This window comes from Macrobrachium nipponense, chromosome 14 (assembly GCF_015104395.2).
Source record: "Macrobrachium nipponense isolate FS-2020 chromosome 14, ASM1510439v2, whole genome shotgun sequence".
NCBI classification, from domain to species: Eukaryota; Metazoa; Arthropoda; class Malacostraca; order Decapoda; family Palaemonidae; genus Macrobrachium; species Macrobrachium nipponense.
The window spans coordinates 63,508,611-63,523,299 of NC_087207.1; positions in this window are offsets into that span (position 1 = coordinate 63,508,611).

The following is a 14,689-nucleotide window of genomic DNA, read 5'->3' on the forward strand; positions in this document are numbered from 1 at the left end:
GGAACCAGTGGCGTATAGTCAAAGTCAGGATGTCTGATTGGTGGGGACAAAACAGTCATGGGGCTTTTGAATATTGCACAGATTTTTTATGACTATGTATAAATTTCTTTTCTTTCTTTTTACTTCACCTCTTTTCCCACACATTTGAGAACTTCTACTGTTTATGTCTTTAATCTTTATTGGAGGAGACTACTCTCAGAATGTCTTCAAGAATTAAACAAACGATAATAAACTAGTAAAGTCGCAGCAGACATATTTATTCAAACCAAAAATTGATGGATTAGGGTATTGATAAATATATAGTAACAAACAGTAAAAATTTCACATAAGGCATTGATTTTTAAACAGGAATAAACTCCAAATGAATAAATAAATACTCTAGATAGATAAATGAATATGTAGAATATATAAAATGAAGACAGCTATCGCAAAGAATGAAATATTTCAACCTAAAGTAATTTCTATCTACATATAAAGAGGAATTACGATAGGAGGAATGTTGGAATCGTTAAAGATAATGAGCGAAAACAAAAAAGCTTACCTTTAAACATCAGTACAAATAAATAGCCTTGTGTGCTTTGTCAGTGACAGTCAAATAAAGTACCTATCACATACCAGAGAGAGAGAGAGAGAGAGAGAGAGAGAGAGAGAGAGAGAGAGAATTTGTTATGCTTATGTATATGTATCAAGACAAAATGAATATATAAAAAAAAGACAAAGCAGTTTTTTAAGTAGACTAACGAAATGAATGCTTCAAAGAAAGTTTATATATTGTACGTATGCAAAATGTTAAGAAATTAAATTTAAAAGTAGGAATAATGAACATTTAGAAATATATAAGATAATATGTGCTGCATGCAATGTTACCTAATCATGACGCTTGAATTTTCTTTTTGTTATTAAGATATCTGTCTGACCTGTATTCAATAAAGTAAGAAATAGAACTTTCTCTTTTTTATATGATGAATTTCGGATTCCGAGCTAAAGTTGTTGCAAATTTATTAATAATATTTGACACAGAAGGTGTTTCAGCCTTATGCACCTGAAGAAGATTGAGTGCTTCAAACGATTTTCCTCCATTATTGATCGTATCATTGCTAAAGTTCGCTCAAGTTTTGACAATCTTGAAAAACTGCTTATAATTCTATTGTAATTAATAATACAACTATTTAATGTCAATTGAGGGGGGACCATGACCCCCTGGCAGCCTTCCCTTTCTACGCTACTGTATGAAACACGGACGTTCATTCAAGACAAGTGGTTTCTCTTGCGCCGAAACTGGAGGGGCTCCAACGACTCGTTACTCACGTCTACGTTACTCGCCATAATGTCTAAAACAACATTTCCTCGGCTAACTTGTATCTGCGGAGGGACATATAATACCCTAACTGTGTCAAGGGCAGCGTAAAATCCAGCATTAAATTGCATTTATTGTTAAATATATCAGAGTTCACTGGATTCTCACGGCACCATCGCCTTTTCTAGCACTTCACAGAGCCCTCATTTGAAGACCAAAACACAATGCGTCTTCATGATATAAAAAAAGATGGCAAAACAGAGAGAGCAGAAAAAAACTCCGGTTCTCCAAAAGGTTATTATTTTGCATGACTCAGAAACATAATGACAGCAGCTTTCAGTAATTACTGAAGCGGCTGATCTGTTGCTTTACTAGGAAGTTGGCCCAATTTTAGATTAATAGCATTGGGTTGGGCACCTGTATGGCTAATAAAAAATATCCATTTTATTTTTGTTTCCTTTAAAAACCTTTCCTAGTTCAAGTTTTTTCCTGACAAAATATAATACGCAACGCGTAACTACGCATCAGACACAAATTATAATGTGAGATAAAAAAAAAAATAAGATTAGGGGTTTGCTCATCCACAGGCACATCTACGTACATCAGTAATACCATTAAGCAATTATTGATGGAAATCCAAAATTCTGCAGGAAATGATGGTCGGTTCGCTAAATTCAGAGCGAGAGCTAACAACACATTAGCATTCTGTGCAGCTTCTCACTTCCAAGATTCCTGTCGCGAACTGGGAAGAGGGAGAGGAGGACAACCTCATTTCGGCATCGAGAAGCTCAAGTCCCTCTTGAGGAAACAATTGTCCTGCTACTTGAAAAGTTCGAGTCGGGGGAGAGGGTGCTGGGTAAGAATCACTTCCGTCGTTGTCAGCTTCACAATAATGACTCTTGACAGAGCAATAACATTCGGACGGTTCGTATCTTGGTATCTGTGTTTACTGGTCAACGAGTGACGACGTCCAAAGCAATGACAGCAGTGACGAAATGAATATTCTAAAATACAACATATCGGTATTTTTTTTTCACTAACGTATAGCCAGTCTTCAACTGCTACAACATTTCGAAAGGAGAATACCCCAGTTTTAACTGCAATTATTTATCATGCCACTAAAGTTCAACTTCGTATGAAATTGTTAGTAAACATTCTGCAAATGAATAGTTATCGCGTCCGGTTTAAGTCCCTCTTCGCTTTTATTTCCATTCTTTACGATCATCCTGCTACATGAAGCGCAATGTTGATCGAATATTGATTTTTGAGTGGCTACACAAAATGAAGTGAATTCGACATCAACTCTCATATAGCGTTAAATAAGAAATAGTATATCAGCATGACTTATACAATGTAAATGATATGTGATTGTAAAATTACTAGTGGCCTTAACTTGCAAAAACAAGCTATTGTTAGCTTGTAAGGAGTTTGCTTTTGAACATAAGGCGGCCTCGTAAGAGTCCAGCCCTGATATTACTTGGCATGTGACTTCTAACTGCAAAAAAAAGAAGGAAAAAAAATTGTTTTGTTGTTACAGCTCATTCCGATTCTCCGAAGTGTACGAATCTGATGACGTATATAAAGAGTTGAAACTGGATGTTTCAATGTGATAAAAACAGGTGCTGGGTAATATAAAAAGCGAATCCCTTGAAGGATAATTGGAACAATCAAGCCCAGCAGTGGAACTGTCATATTATCCATTTGCTTTGTCTTGACACTGCAATGCAGTTCAGCAGGAGCGGCCACGATCTACCCTGCAATATCATGAAATGAAGAAAGAATATCCCGGATACTTTTAAAGAAATAGGAAATACTTTTCATTGTGCTACCAGAGAAACAATACACAATAGCTCCCCTCCTCCCTCTCCAAGCCCCCCCGCCAAATATTTCCCTGTCCATGCATATGACCCATGTAAACCCAGGACCACTTTTTCCACTTCCCCGTTATGGCATTCTATTTCCAGTTATTTGGTTTTGTTTTTTTTAATCTGTTCTTGGTTTCTGTTGCTCTTTCGTTTATTGTTTGATCTCTCTGGCAAGCAATCTCCCAATTTATGTTTCCTGAGTTAAGTTGCATTTCATAACTTTCTCGTTGGGATTTCTTATCATGAGCAGCCTGGCCGGGCGGGGGCTCTCCGGCCACTCGATGAGGGACTGTTATCGTTTACGTATTAAGGATTTCCCCTCCACTCCTACTTACTCCTCATGACTCGAAATGCTTTTATCATGGTTGTAATGAATTCATTTTCACCAAATGTTTTTGGACGACGAGCCACTCTTTACAGAAATGGTCAAAGACTTCCTCAACTTGTGGTTAACAGTTTTTTCGGACTAGAGCATCTCGGTCATACCTCTGAAGAGTCTACATATATCCACGCGAATTATTTCTCAAGCATTCTCATCGTCGAAGGTATGATGAAAACTTGTGATAAAAACTGAACAGACGAAAAAAAATATAAAATAGAAATAAATAAATAAATAAAAATAAAGAAATTAACATAATAATAATAAAAAACTTGATTCCCGTTTGAATTCTCATGCAACAGATGATCACGTTGTTTTTTGTGTTTCTCACTCTTTGTTAAAGTGAATGTTTTCATTGCTGATGAAATTTCAGGAAGTCTGATGGCAGGCAATGCATTCAGAACGTGTTCTCTTTCTTTCTGAGACTGTAGTAGGCGATTTGGATACAAAGTGGTCAATAGGAACAGAAATCTCATTACGGTTTTAACCTTCCCTCAAATGTGAAAGGGAAGAGGCCAAACGCAGCAAAATCTTCAATAAAACCCTCCATCGTTTCATGTCAGTGAAACTGACAGCATGCTTACTGCATAAGCGCACATTTCTCTGTCATGAAAAGGGTCCGTATTGATCTCATTTTTATTCATCTTGCATTTTACGTCAAATTCATTTTGTCTTTTGCTTTTAAACTCATGTTTCTTTTTATTACGGCAAAGTTCTTTAAATGGCATTCCTGACTGATCAAAGTTGAAAATTCGTATTTTCTCTCTTTTTAATAATTACATAATCCCTGAGTCTCTGGTACCTTTTATCGACTGCAGTTTGAAAGATAGACAGAGATTTACCGAAAATTCCTAACATTGGCATTACATGAAGTCCTGGGATCAGACAGAATGTCGTTTGCTTCATTCGATGCGCTTTGATACGATGTGTTGACGGCTGTTTAATATGGAGCAAGTGTTCTTGAAATATGAATATGATTAAATCTCATTAAGTGAATCCCGATTCTTAACTAGATCAAGTTACTTTTCGTTTGTTTACATGCACGCACACGCACACCCAGACACACACGCACACACATATATATATATATATACACACACACACATATATATATATATATATATATATATATATATATATATATATATATAGTATATATATATATAGAACCTCCTGGTTACTTTGTATCACGTAGTATGTACGTTTGTAATTACATCAATCAAAATGCCCTGCGAACATGTGGAATTCTTCACACTTTTTGGATACGCCTGTCGCTACAAAGCCTGAGACCTAAATGCAAGACTACGTGGAGATTCTGACGTCCCTAGCAAGATGTGAACCCGCGACCAGACCATTCGAACCAGGATTAATAGAGTACAGGGTTGGACCTTCCCGTCGTTACTGTGCATATTTGTGACGTCATTGGTAGGTGGCCATAAAAGAAAACCAAGAAAACAAATAAATTAAGGGTCACTATGGGAATTGTTTTCCCACAACCATTACCTATCTCTTTCACGACCTTGTGTGAGAGAGGTCCCTGTTAATCTCCAGGTACTGGAAGATAGTTTCCTTGTTCTTCACGCTGGTGGGGTCAAATACTGACTGATGACTTTTTTTTTATTTTACCTGAACCTCAGCCAGATCAGCCACGTGACGTCATGCGCGAGATTGTCCTATTTTGGTCTATTAATCCTGATTCGAACGAGGTCGCATTTCCGACCTGACCTTAAATGGTGCTCATACAGACTTAGTATACCTGCAGAATCCAGATACATTTATTAGAGTTGTAATAGACCCATCCTCTCCAGAAGTACTTGACAAAGTGTAAGATGGATAATTCACTGCTCAAGTGAACAGGGGCACAATGGATTTCGCGGTTTTTGCGGTCTCGGTCGTACACGGTCGGTATCGAAACTTTTCTTATATATTTCCGGTGATAATATTTATCTATCTATTTATCCATCTATATATGTACACACACACACACACGCGCGCATATATATATAATATATATTATATATATATATATATATATATATATATATATATATATTATATATATATATTTATAAATATCTATAAATATATGATATATCTACAGCCACAGAAGCTGAATGGTTAAGTCACTGTCATTCACGCATCAACCAAACAAAGCTTAGGTTCGAATCCTGGTCACGGCAGATACCTATGATTGTTCGCCAGTTTTGCTTGTATTTTTCTCTTCTTTGTACCATAGGTCAAGGAAAGGCCTCCATTGTTTTTCCCACCTGAATTCAAGGCTTGCAGTGATAAGTGTATGAGAAAAAATGTGAGAAAATCCAGAAATAAGGTCACTGTGGCTATACACAAACACACACACACTATATATATATATATATATATATATATATATATATATATATATATATATATATATATATATATATATATATATATATATATATATATATATATATATATAATATACTCATCAATATTCAAGCACACACCTACACACACACACACACACACTCATATTATATATATATATATATATATATATATATATATATATATATATATATATATATATATACAATATATATATGTGTGTGTGTGTGTGTGTGTGTGTAGGTGTGTGCATGAATATTGATGAGTATATATATATATATATATATATATATATATATATATATATATATATATATATATATATATATAAACAACGTCCACTAGGACGGTGTTTGCGTCATGGTGGCAGTAATCGGGTCCGAATGGCTGTCGGAACTGTTGGATCGCGTGCTGCCTTCCATCAACCAAATGCTGGAAATATTATACATCTTTATCTCTCCAAATGTATTTCTAGTAGCGTTTTATTTCCTTCCGCTATGCGAGCAGGTTTATGCCTTCCGGATCCGCTGCAAAGAGTCCACATATGCTTGACAATGTTACATATAGAACAGTCCCCCCGGTCGTCGCACCTTATGCACACGGGGCATAAAGGCGGCAATTCATTGATGCGACTTTGTCGATGCGCTTTTGTTAATGAGACCTTTCTGTCGGAGCGTGGTAGAGGTGAAGGCTCTCCGTCTTTGTTGCGCTATTTGTTGCTGTATATCATAAGGTCCTGAATATTCGGGGGAACGGAAATACGCTGTTCTAGCAATTGTCGTCGAGGATCGGAAGGGTCAATATTCCCTTCCCGGTGGGGCTGGTCTCTAATAGAGTCATTGTGGTAGTTCGCTCCCTCTCAAGAAATTATGGCAGTTCATGTAATCGCTTATAAGAACCAAGGTTGCTGACGGTGGGTGGAGTTGATGGGAGGACTCCGCACACAATAATAGACTCTCGATCAATAAAGAATGGGTGTGGAAACGGCTTCTATCACAAACCTGTCTTTTCATCTGTTTCTGCTCTGTCGTTCGTCGAGCGTTCGACGCGACACCAGCCAGAGAATCAGGACAATCGGTCGACACGAAGTTAAGATACGGCCTCTCCGGCTTTGATTTATGGGAATTTGATCCTCAGTCCTAGAAGCAGTCTCGCCTGGATAAGGTTTTCTCTTTCTCTCTCTCCCCCTCCCCCTCCCCTTCCACAGACGAAAAACGGCCGTTTTATCCAAAGGCAACCCGTAGTCCCGTACTCACTCTCGTACAAGAGGCCGGTGGAGAAAGAAACGGTATGGCGAGTTTCTTCAAATTCTTCGCTGTCTCTTCGCTGTCTGTCGATCCAGGTTGTAGCTAAACTACCTGGTGGTTAGTCGACTCTTGCCTGTTGTCGCTGCGACAAAAGAAACGTCGTAGATGAGTGTTCTTTCGAAATGTATAGTACCATTATAAATATACTGGTGTACATTTCGTATATATATATATATATATATATATATATATATATATATATATATATATATATATATATATTTATGTATATATTCACACACACACACACACACACACACACACACATATATATATATATATATATATATATATATATATATATATATATATATATATATATATATCCCAAGAAGACGGAGCTCCCATCGGGAGAGTGACAAGGAAAGGCATAAGCATCATACTCAGGTACATTTATTTTGCCAACGTGTAATGACTCAAAGTCGCGTCCTCAAGCAAGCTGGAATAAATATGCAAACGCGAACATTAAAACCAAGCACTGCGTAATCCATAAAAATTATGCAATATTTAATCAAATTAAGTGAACTGCAACTTTTAAAAGAATAAAAAAATTTAAACACCTTAAAAAATAAAAAAATAAACGGGACATTAAAATAAGGTACAAAAATATCTGCACAATTATACAAAACACTTTGAAAGTAAAACTATATAAAACAATAAAACAGTAAAGTCATTCTGTTGCTTATTCTCGCAAAGGGAGGGCACTGACTAAAAGATTTACCCAAAAGTAAACAACGCTCCTTAGGCGATGGATGACTGAACAGAGGAAGGTTGCGCACTTGGAGTAGGAACTCTTTTATTTTATTATTTTTTTTTTATCATAATGGCCTCCAAGATAGTCGGGTCGTTTTCAATATGTATTTTACCTATAATAATAGTAAAGCCCTTATAATCGATGCTACGTTTTACATAACTTAATGATATGACTAAGGAAATGAGTAATTAGTGTTAAGAATTATTTGAAGATCTAAGGAAGTATTCCAATAGTACTATGCCCCTTGAATATGTATATATACACACACGTATATGCTTTCCTCGGACACGGTGCATTATTATGCTCCTGTACATTCATATTATTTTAATTTTAGTATTGTCACTTGTGAATAAAACTAAATGGCAGTTTGATAGAAATAGATTTTGTGGGACTATATTTCATTGCATTATAACAGCATTCAAATCACGCCCTTGTTTCGAAGAAAACCTTTAGGGCAGTGGTCAAACACTGCCGGATTATCACCTTCCAATCCTCGTTTTCTCCCAAGCACTTCAATAATTATAATCGACATTTATGACAGAGCTAAAGGAACTTAGTTGAGCGACGCCGCTTCTTTGTTAGAGTATTTCCTGGAAGAGAATCTCTCTCTCTCCCTTTCCAGTCTTTGTAGGTTATAAATGTTCTCCTCAGGCGTGCTAAGAGACGTCCCTTTTATTCTTAACCACTGACAAAATGTGAGTGATGAAACTTTTTGACTTGTAGGCTTGGACTGGACTGCTTTACATGTACGTTATTATAAGTTAAGTATATCTTAATTTAACAAGACCACTGAGCTGACTACCAGCCCTCCTAGGGGTGGCCCGAAGGATTAGATATTTTTACGTGGCTAGGAACCAATTGGTTACTTAGCAGCGGGATCTACAGCTTACTGTGGGATCTGAACCACATTGAGAAATGAATTTCTTTCACCAGAAATAAATTCCTCTGATTCCATGCCAGCAGGGCGGGGAATCGAACCCAGACCCTGAGAACGGTAGTCGAGAACGTAACCGACTCGCCCAACGAGTTATTACAGTCGACGGATATGGCTATTGGCAACAACTTCTATAATGGCTTGTGATCGTGATTTGACAGTGAGCAAAATAACATTTATTAAATTTCAGTAGAACGAATAACGTGTAAGTGTTTGCAGATCGATTATCGTGAAAACAGCACCAAAAAGAGCAGGAATAGTTGAAGAACTTCCGTGCAAAGCGCAAAGAAGCAATAACGCCGAGTTGAACCATTCAGCGTCTGGGCAGGAGTAGGAAAAATCATCTGTACTTATCAATATTATTTCTTTTCGGGTGGAAGAAAATTGGGGCGCAACACGTCCTTTGGAGGAGTTTTCTTTACTTTGTTGCCCCATTAGAGCGTGTGTCTTGGGGCAGGGGGGACATCAAGGTGGGGAAAGATGATGGGGTGAGGGAAGGGAAGAGCCACCGAGGTTGCAAGGGTCCCGGGGGGAGGGGGGGGGCGAGAGTGAGGGGTCCTGTAAATGGGGGAAGGCAGCAGCGGCAGGGAGACGCGCATATCCCCGAAGAAGTTTGAAGATTGTGTGGCCATCTCATTGATTTCCAATTGATGGTGGACCCTGCAGAGGCGGAGTCTGCGTCGCCTTCAGGTATAATTACACCCTTTGGAGAAGAACTTACTCGCCCTTTGTCATCTGCGTGGCACTAGACAAGCGTAACCTACTACAGGAGGATGGTGCCATGGCGTGTGAACACAACGACCCCTCTCCTTTGTATTCTCCTCGTGCCAATGTCGTTTTCCTTTTCGGGATCGAGTCGTATTGTAGCTTCCCTTAAAGAAACCTTAATAAGTTCTGTCTTGTCAAACGCAGCAACTCCTTCCTCGCACATCACCTGATAATGACCTCCGGGAACAAAGGATGATGGACTGTTGCAGACTTTCTTTATATATATATATATATATATATATATATATATATATATATATATATATATATATATATATATATATATGTGTGTGTGTGTGTGTGTGTGTGTGTGTGTGTGTGTGTATACTACATATATTCAATATTGAGTCGTTTCTCTAAACACAGCGTAGCATCCTCACAAAGAAGTAAGACATTCATACTTTGTTTGGGGCACTGTGGATGGGCTCCTTGTTCAGGAAGTTTCCATGAGGTGGGCTGCTTCCTACACCTAGTAGGCACAGAAGACTTATCAACAGTGTGTGGAATCTGTATACACATAATGCATTTACGCACACTGATAATTAAGAGCCTTCTTTTCCGATATCGGTTCCCCACCATCTATCCGCCACTTTCTAGGTCTTCCTCTCCTCTTGCCTGAAAACACTGAAAATACACAACGTTTTCAAAGCTCTGTCACTTTCCACTCTTTCCACATGACCACGCCATCTAAGAGCGTTGATTCATCCCTTCACTTTTCCTAACCTTCAACAGCTTCGTATCCCCCGTAGAGGGGTTAGTGCCGTCAGTGCACCTCATTCGGTGGAATGTAGGCATTACTTAAGGTTCTTTGCAGCGTCCATTCGGCCACTAGATGCAACTACTTTCATTCCTCTCACTGTACCTCCGTTTATATTCTCTTTCTACCATCTTAGTGTCCACCCTCTCCTAACAATTGTTTCATAGTGCAACTGCTTTGAAGTTTTCCTCCTGTAACACCCTTCAAAACGTTTACTGTCAATTCCCGTTTCAGCCCTGAATGGCCTTAGTTGCCCCAATGCTTGGCATAATGCCAAAAATCTATATAAATCAAATCAAACAGCTTCGTATCTCGACTTCTCTCATGATCTAAAGTTTTCTAGCACCGCATATGCCTCATGCGAAATATTCTTCTCAAGGGCTTAAAAGTTTTTTTTCAGTCCCATTCAAATCTCTTTATATACGGAATCCTTAACTTGCAAAAATGCTTCAAATCTCTCTCCAATCTTGTGCATGCACCCCGATCCCTTCAGGCCTTCACGTGTTCAGTGCATGGCCTCTTCCCCATCCTACTGCCATTTGACATATTTATTCCCAAATACCTGAACGATTTACTAACTTCCATTCCTCCACATCCTTATTAACATTCAGTGCCGCATCTTTTATAGGTTTCCATTTAGTCTTATAACTTCACTCTTGTACGACATATAAGTAATCTCAGCTTTCTTTTTCACTAGTTTCTGGAGTTTCTCGTCCCAATCCCCAATCCCCGGCACTTGATTCGTGACGAATGACTTTCCCCATATTTTTGCATCCACAACGGTGGCCTTTCCGTTGCTTCATTCCATCCTTTGAGATACCGAACAGAAATGGAGATATAACACTCGTATGTCTAAGATTCACTTTTACATGTTGCAACCACCCTTTTATCTATTTTTTTTTGTAATAAAGCGCTCTTTGCTTCCATCACAAAAACTCTTAAATGCTCTCAGAATTTATCTTCTACCCTACGTATCTTCTTGGGCCTCCATATTGCCTATGTCGAATCTTCCGTACGCACACCCATTATACGCACACGCACAAACACAACTAAACGGACACATAAGCACACATTTTCCTTAACACTGGTATTTGGTAGGGAACACTGGTAATCATTTGGAACTTTGGCCGAATTATTTCTGACAATGAAATATTCACGAATGACGAGAAAACTCTTAACTGCCTGAGTGTTCAGGAGTTACTGACAGAACAACGTTTTTGGTTTATTAGGGTTTCTGTGTCAAGTTTTTGGAATCAGGTCTCTCCGGCAGGCCCGTGCCCTGAGTTTTTTTTTGGTGGTGGAGGCGGGGGGAGGGTCGTCTTTCCCAAAACTGGACCTTTTCTTCTATAAATGTCATTGCATATATAGGTATATACAAGATGAAATACTTGGAAAGGTTATTTTAGTTGTATTAAGAAGAAAAATTGGGTATGCGGTCTATTCCCTTTTACCCGATTAGATGTTATTGAAAATACTGACTTTGGTTAACAGATTTGTATTTAAAAGCACTTACAAATATGGTGGCCTATATTATATTCCTATTATCACTCTTGTATTTCCTACTACTAAAGAATGATGTTAATGTTTAATAACAAAATTGATAAAAAGCTACTCGCAAAAAAAGAGAAAAAAGTTGTTTTTTATTACTATGTAAGTACAGTTCAATGAAAAGGATAGTCTCAGAAAATATGGACTCCCAGAATGTTTATTTGTGGGGTGGGGGGTGGTCGTTCGACCGCCCCGACACCCCCCTCGGTACAGGCCTGCGAGTCCGGTTTAAGTTTCATAGTTTATTTGCTTATTATAATGATAAATCTGTGTTGTTTCTATCTTGTCCGTTTGTTTATTTTTGTCTGTGCATTTTGCAACTGCTCAGTTTTGGAAAACAGAGCATGACGAAAACTGGAACAGTGAAATTTACCTATAGGCCCTGACGTTAACTTTTTCTTTTGATAAATCTTTGCTGATAAACCAATGCTGAATGAGGACTTATATTGCTAATTTTTTTGTTCATTAATAGTTTGGCCTCATAATCATAGCATTTCCCTTCTCACATAATTTGGTTTTAGTTGACTGAACCTTTAATTGATATTGCTGAATAGAATGATCACTGATATCTACATCAAGAGATTTAAGCCACTGGAATTTCGGTAGTCTAGCGCAGTGTGAAATCTTTTTTCACACAAAATGTGACTTGAGTTTGGCGCTGACATGTTGGTCAAATAGTCACACTGGACAGTCGGTAACACGGCACTCGGTTTTACATTAGCAACACAATTTAGCTCTACGTGCAGTTTCGGAATATTCAGAAGACAAATTCATTTCCACGAAAACAGAAGTATCTTATTTGCAAAGATTGCTCACTAACGATCAATAAAGCAAGGTCATTATTGAAAGGTTTCCAAGCATTGTTCCAAGTTTGTTGATATAACACTTTCTCATCCTCGACAGCGTCTCAGTTTTTTTAACATTCCTTGAAGAAATGTAAGTTCTTTCCTGCAAAGGGTTTCTTACCGAAGCCAAAGAGGGATTTGGGTAAAATAAATAATAATGATTCTCCAAGAACTCCTTGGGTAGCAAATGACAAAAAATGAAATGAAAAGAAAAGAAGAGCTCTTAATATATATCTTTCGGGTAACTTGAACATTAGATATAGTTAAAAGTAGTCAAATTGTTGAAGGGGTCATTTTGCTTTTCAAAAATAAACAGTGGACGTAAATTTACGTCTGTATGTCCCAACTTATGCATGGCCTGCTGAATTAGGCTCAGTATAAAACGAAGGATTTGGTGTTAAAAAGAACTTTGGCCACAAAACACTAGAGAAACTCATACAACCTGTAACAAAATTAATTTAAACGCTATAACTCTGGAACCATCGGTGCTTCAGGGATTTATTGAGTATCATTGGAAAGAGCAACTCACTCCTCTAAGTTTTGAACCTTCATTAAGAGTCAGACTTTATCCTTTGACCTTCAGAATTAAATGAAAATAGGTGGAATAAGTCTCGATAAAGTCCTTATGGTGTGTTCATGAATTTCTCATAGACTCAGCTTTCCTTTCTCAGACATGCACACTTAATAACAACGCATGCATAATGAAAGCATGTGGTTTGGCAATCCTATGTTGTATTTTGAAACGTTGGAATAGCTGAGTAATGATGCGCATTAAGTAAAGTATTTATAGATTTGCTGTCATTGATTTGATTTCTTGTACTCTCAGACTATTTAGTATTTTGAGGTATGTGCAAGCTTGATAATAGAAAAATGCATGAGTAATGTATGGTTATTGCATGAACTATGCATGAGGTAAGATAAGGAAAAGTACCAAAGTACACTGACTCGGAAAGTTTTGGTTTCCAGCCTGAACGAGTACAGAGTTACTGCTCCATGAATAATCTGCAAGTACTAAAAGTGTAACAAGTACTGAGTGAACATAAGTACAACGTAGGGGAAAGATGTCATAAACAGTTTTTTTTTATCTGTATCACCCACGTTAGGGACTTTCCTATTTCAGTATTATTAACCACATTGTGTACTGTACGAGGATTGCATGAGTATTAAATGAGTGATGATAAGTAACGAAGCAAAATAAGTATCAAAGAAGAGCCAATGGTGCGTCATCAGTGATCTAAGAAGGAACATCTCATCGGATGAGGAAAGGAAAGTGAACAAACGAGGGATTAGACAGGAATAGAATATGTCGAGGAAATGAAAGAGCAGAAAAGAAAACACAGAGAGAGAGAGAGAGAGAGAGAGAGAGAGAGAGAGAGAGAGAGAGAGAGAGAGATCATAAACTTATCATGAAGCAGCAATAACTTCGGACTTTGAGTCTTTTCATTCTACTGCACTGTTTCATTCTAGTGTTGTTAACCACAGCCAACAGCAAAGGGAATTTAAAGCATGAATACTGATAGGTAATGACTCATGAATGCGTTAAATGGAACAATTTGTTTTTAATGCAAAACATAGCAACTATTTCATCCTAGTACAATAACCAACTTGCATGAATGATGCTTGAGAGTCCTAATGAGGAAATAATTAAAACGGATAAAGATTTTTACATTATGCCCATACTACATCATCCTAAAACACAGCTAAATTTTTATTCCGCATTAATAAACTGCAGTGCATAGGCACTCTATAAGCAACAAGTTTGAACGTGGTAACAAAACTGTTTTTAAATTTACAATTAGTATTAGAGTATTTAAAAAGAAGCAGGGATCTCGGCGGACATCTTTAACACTCCTCACCTTCTGAGG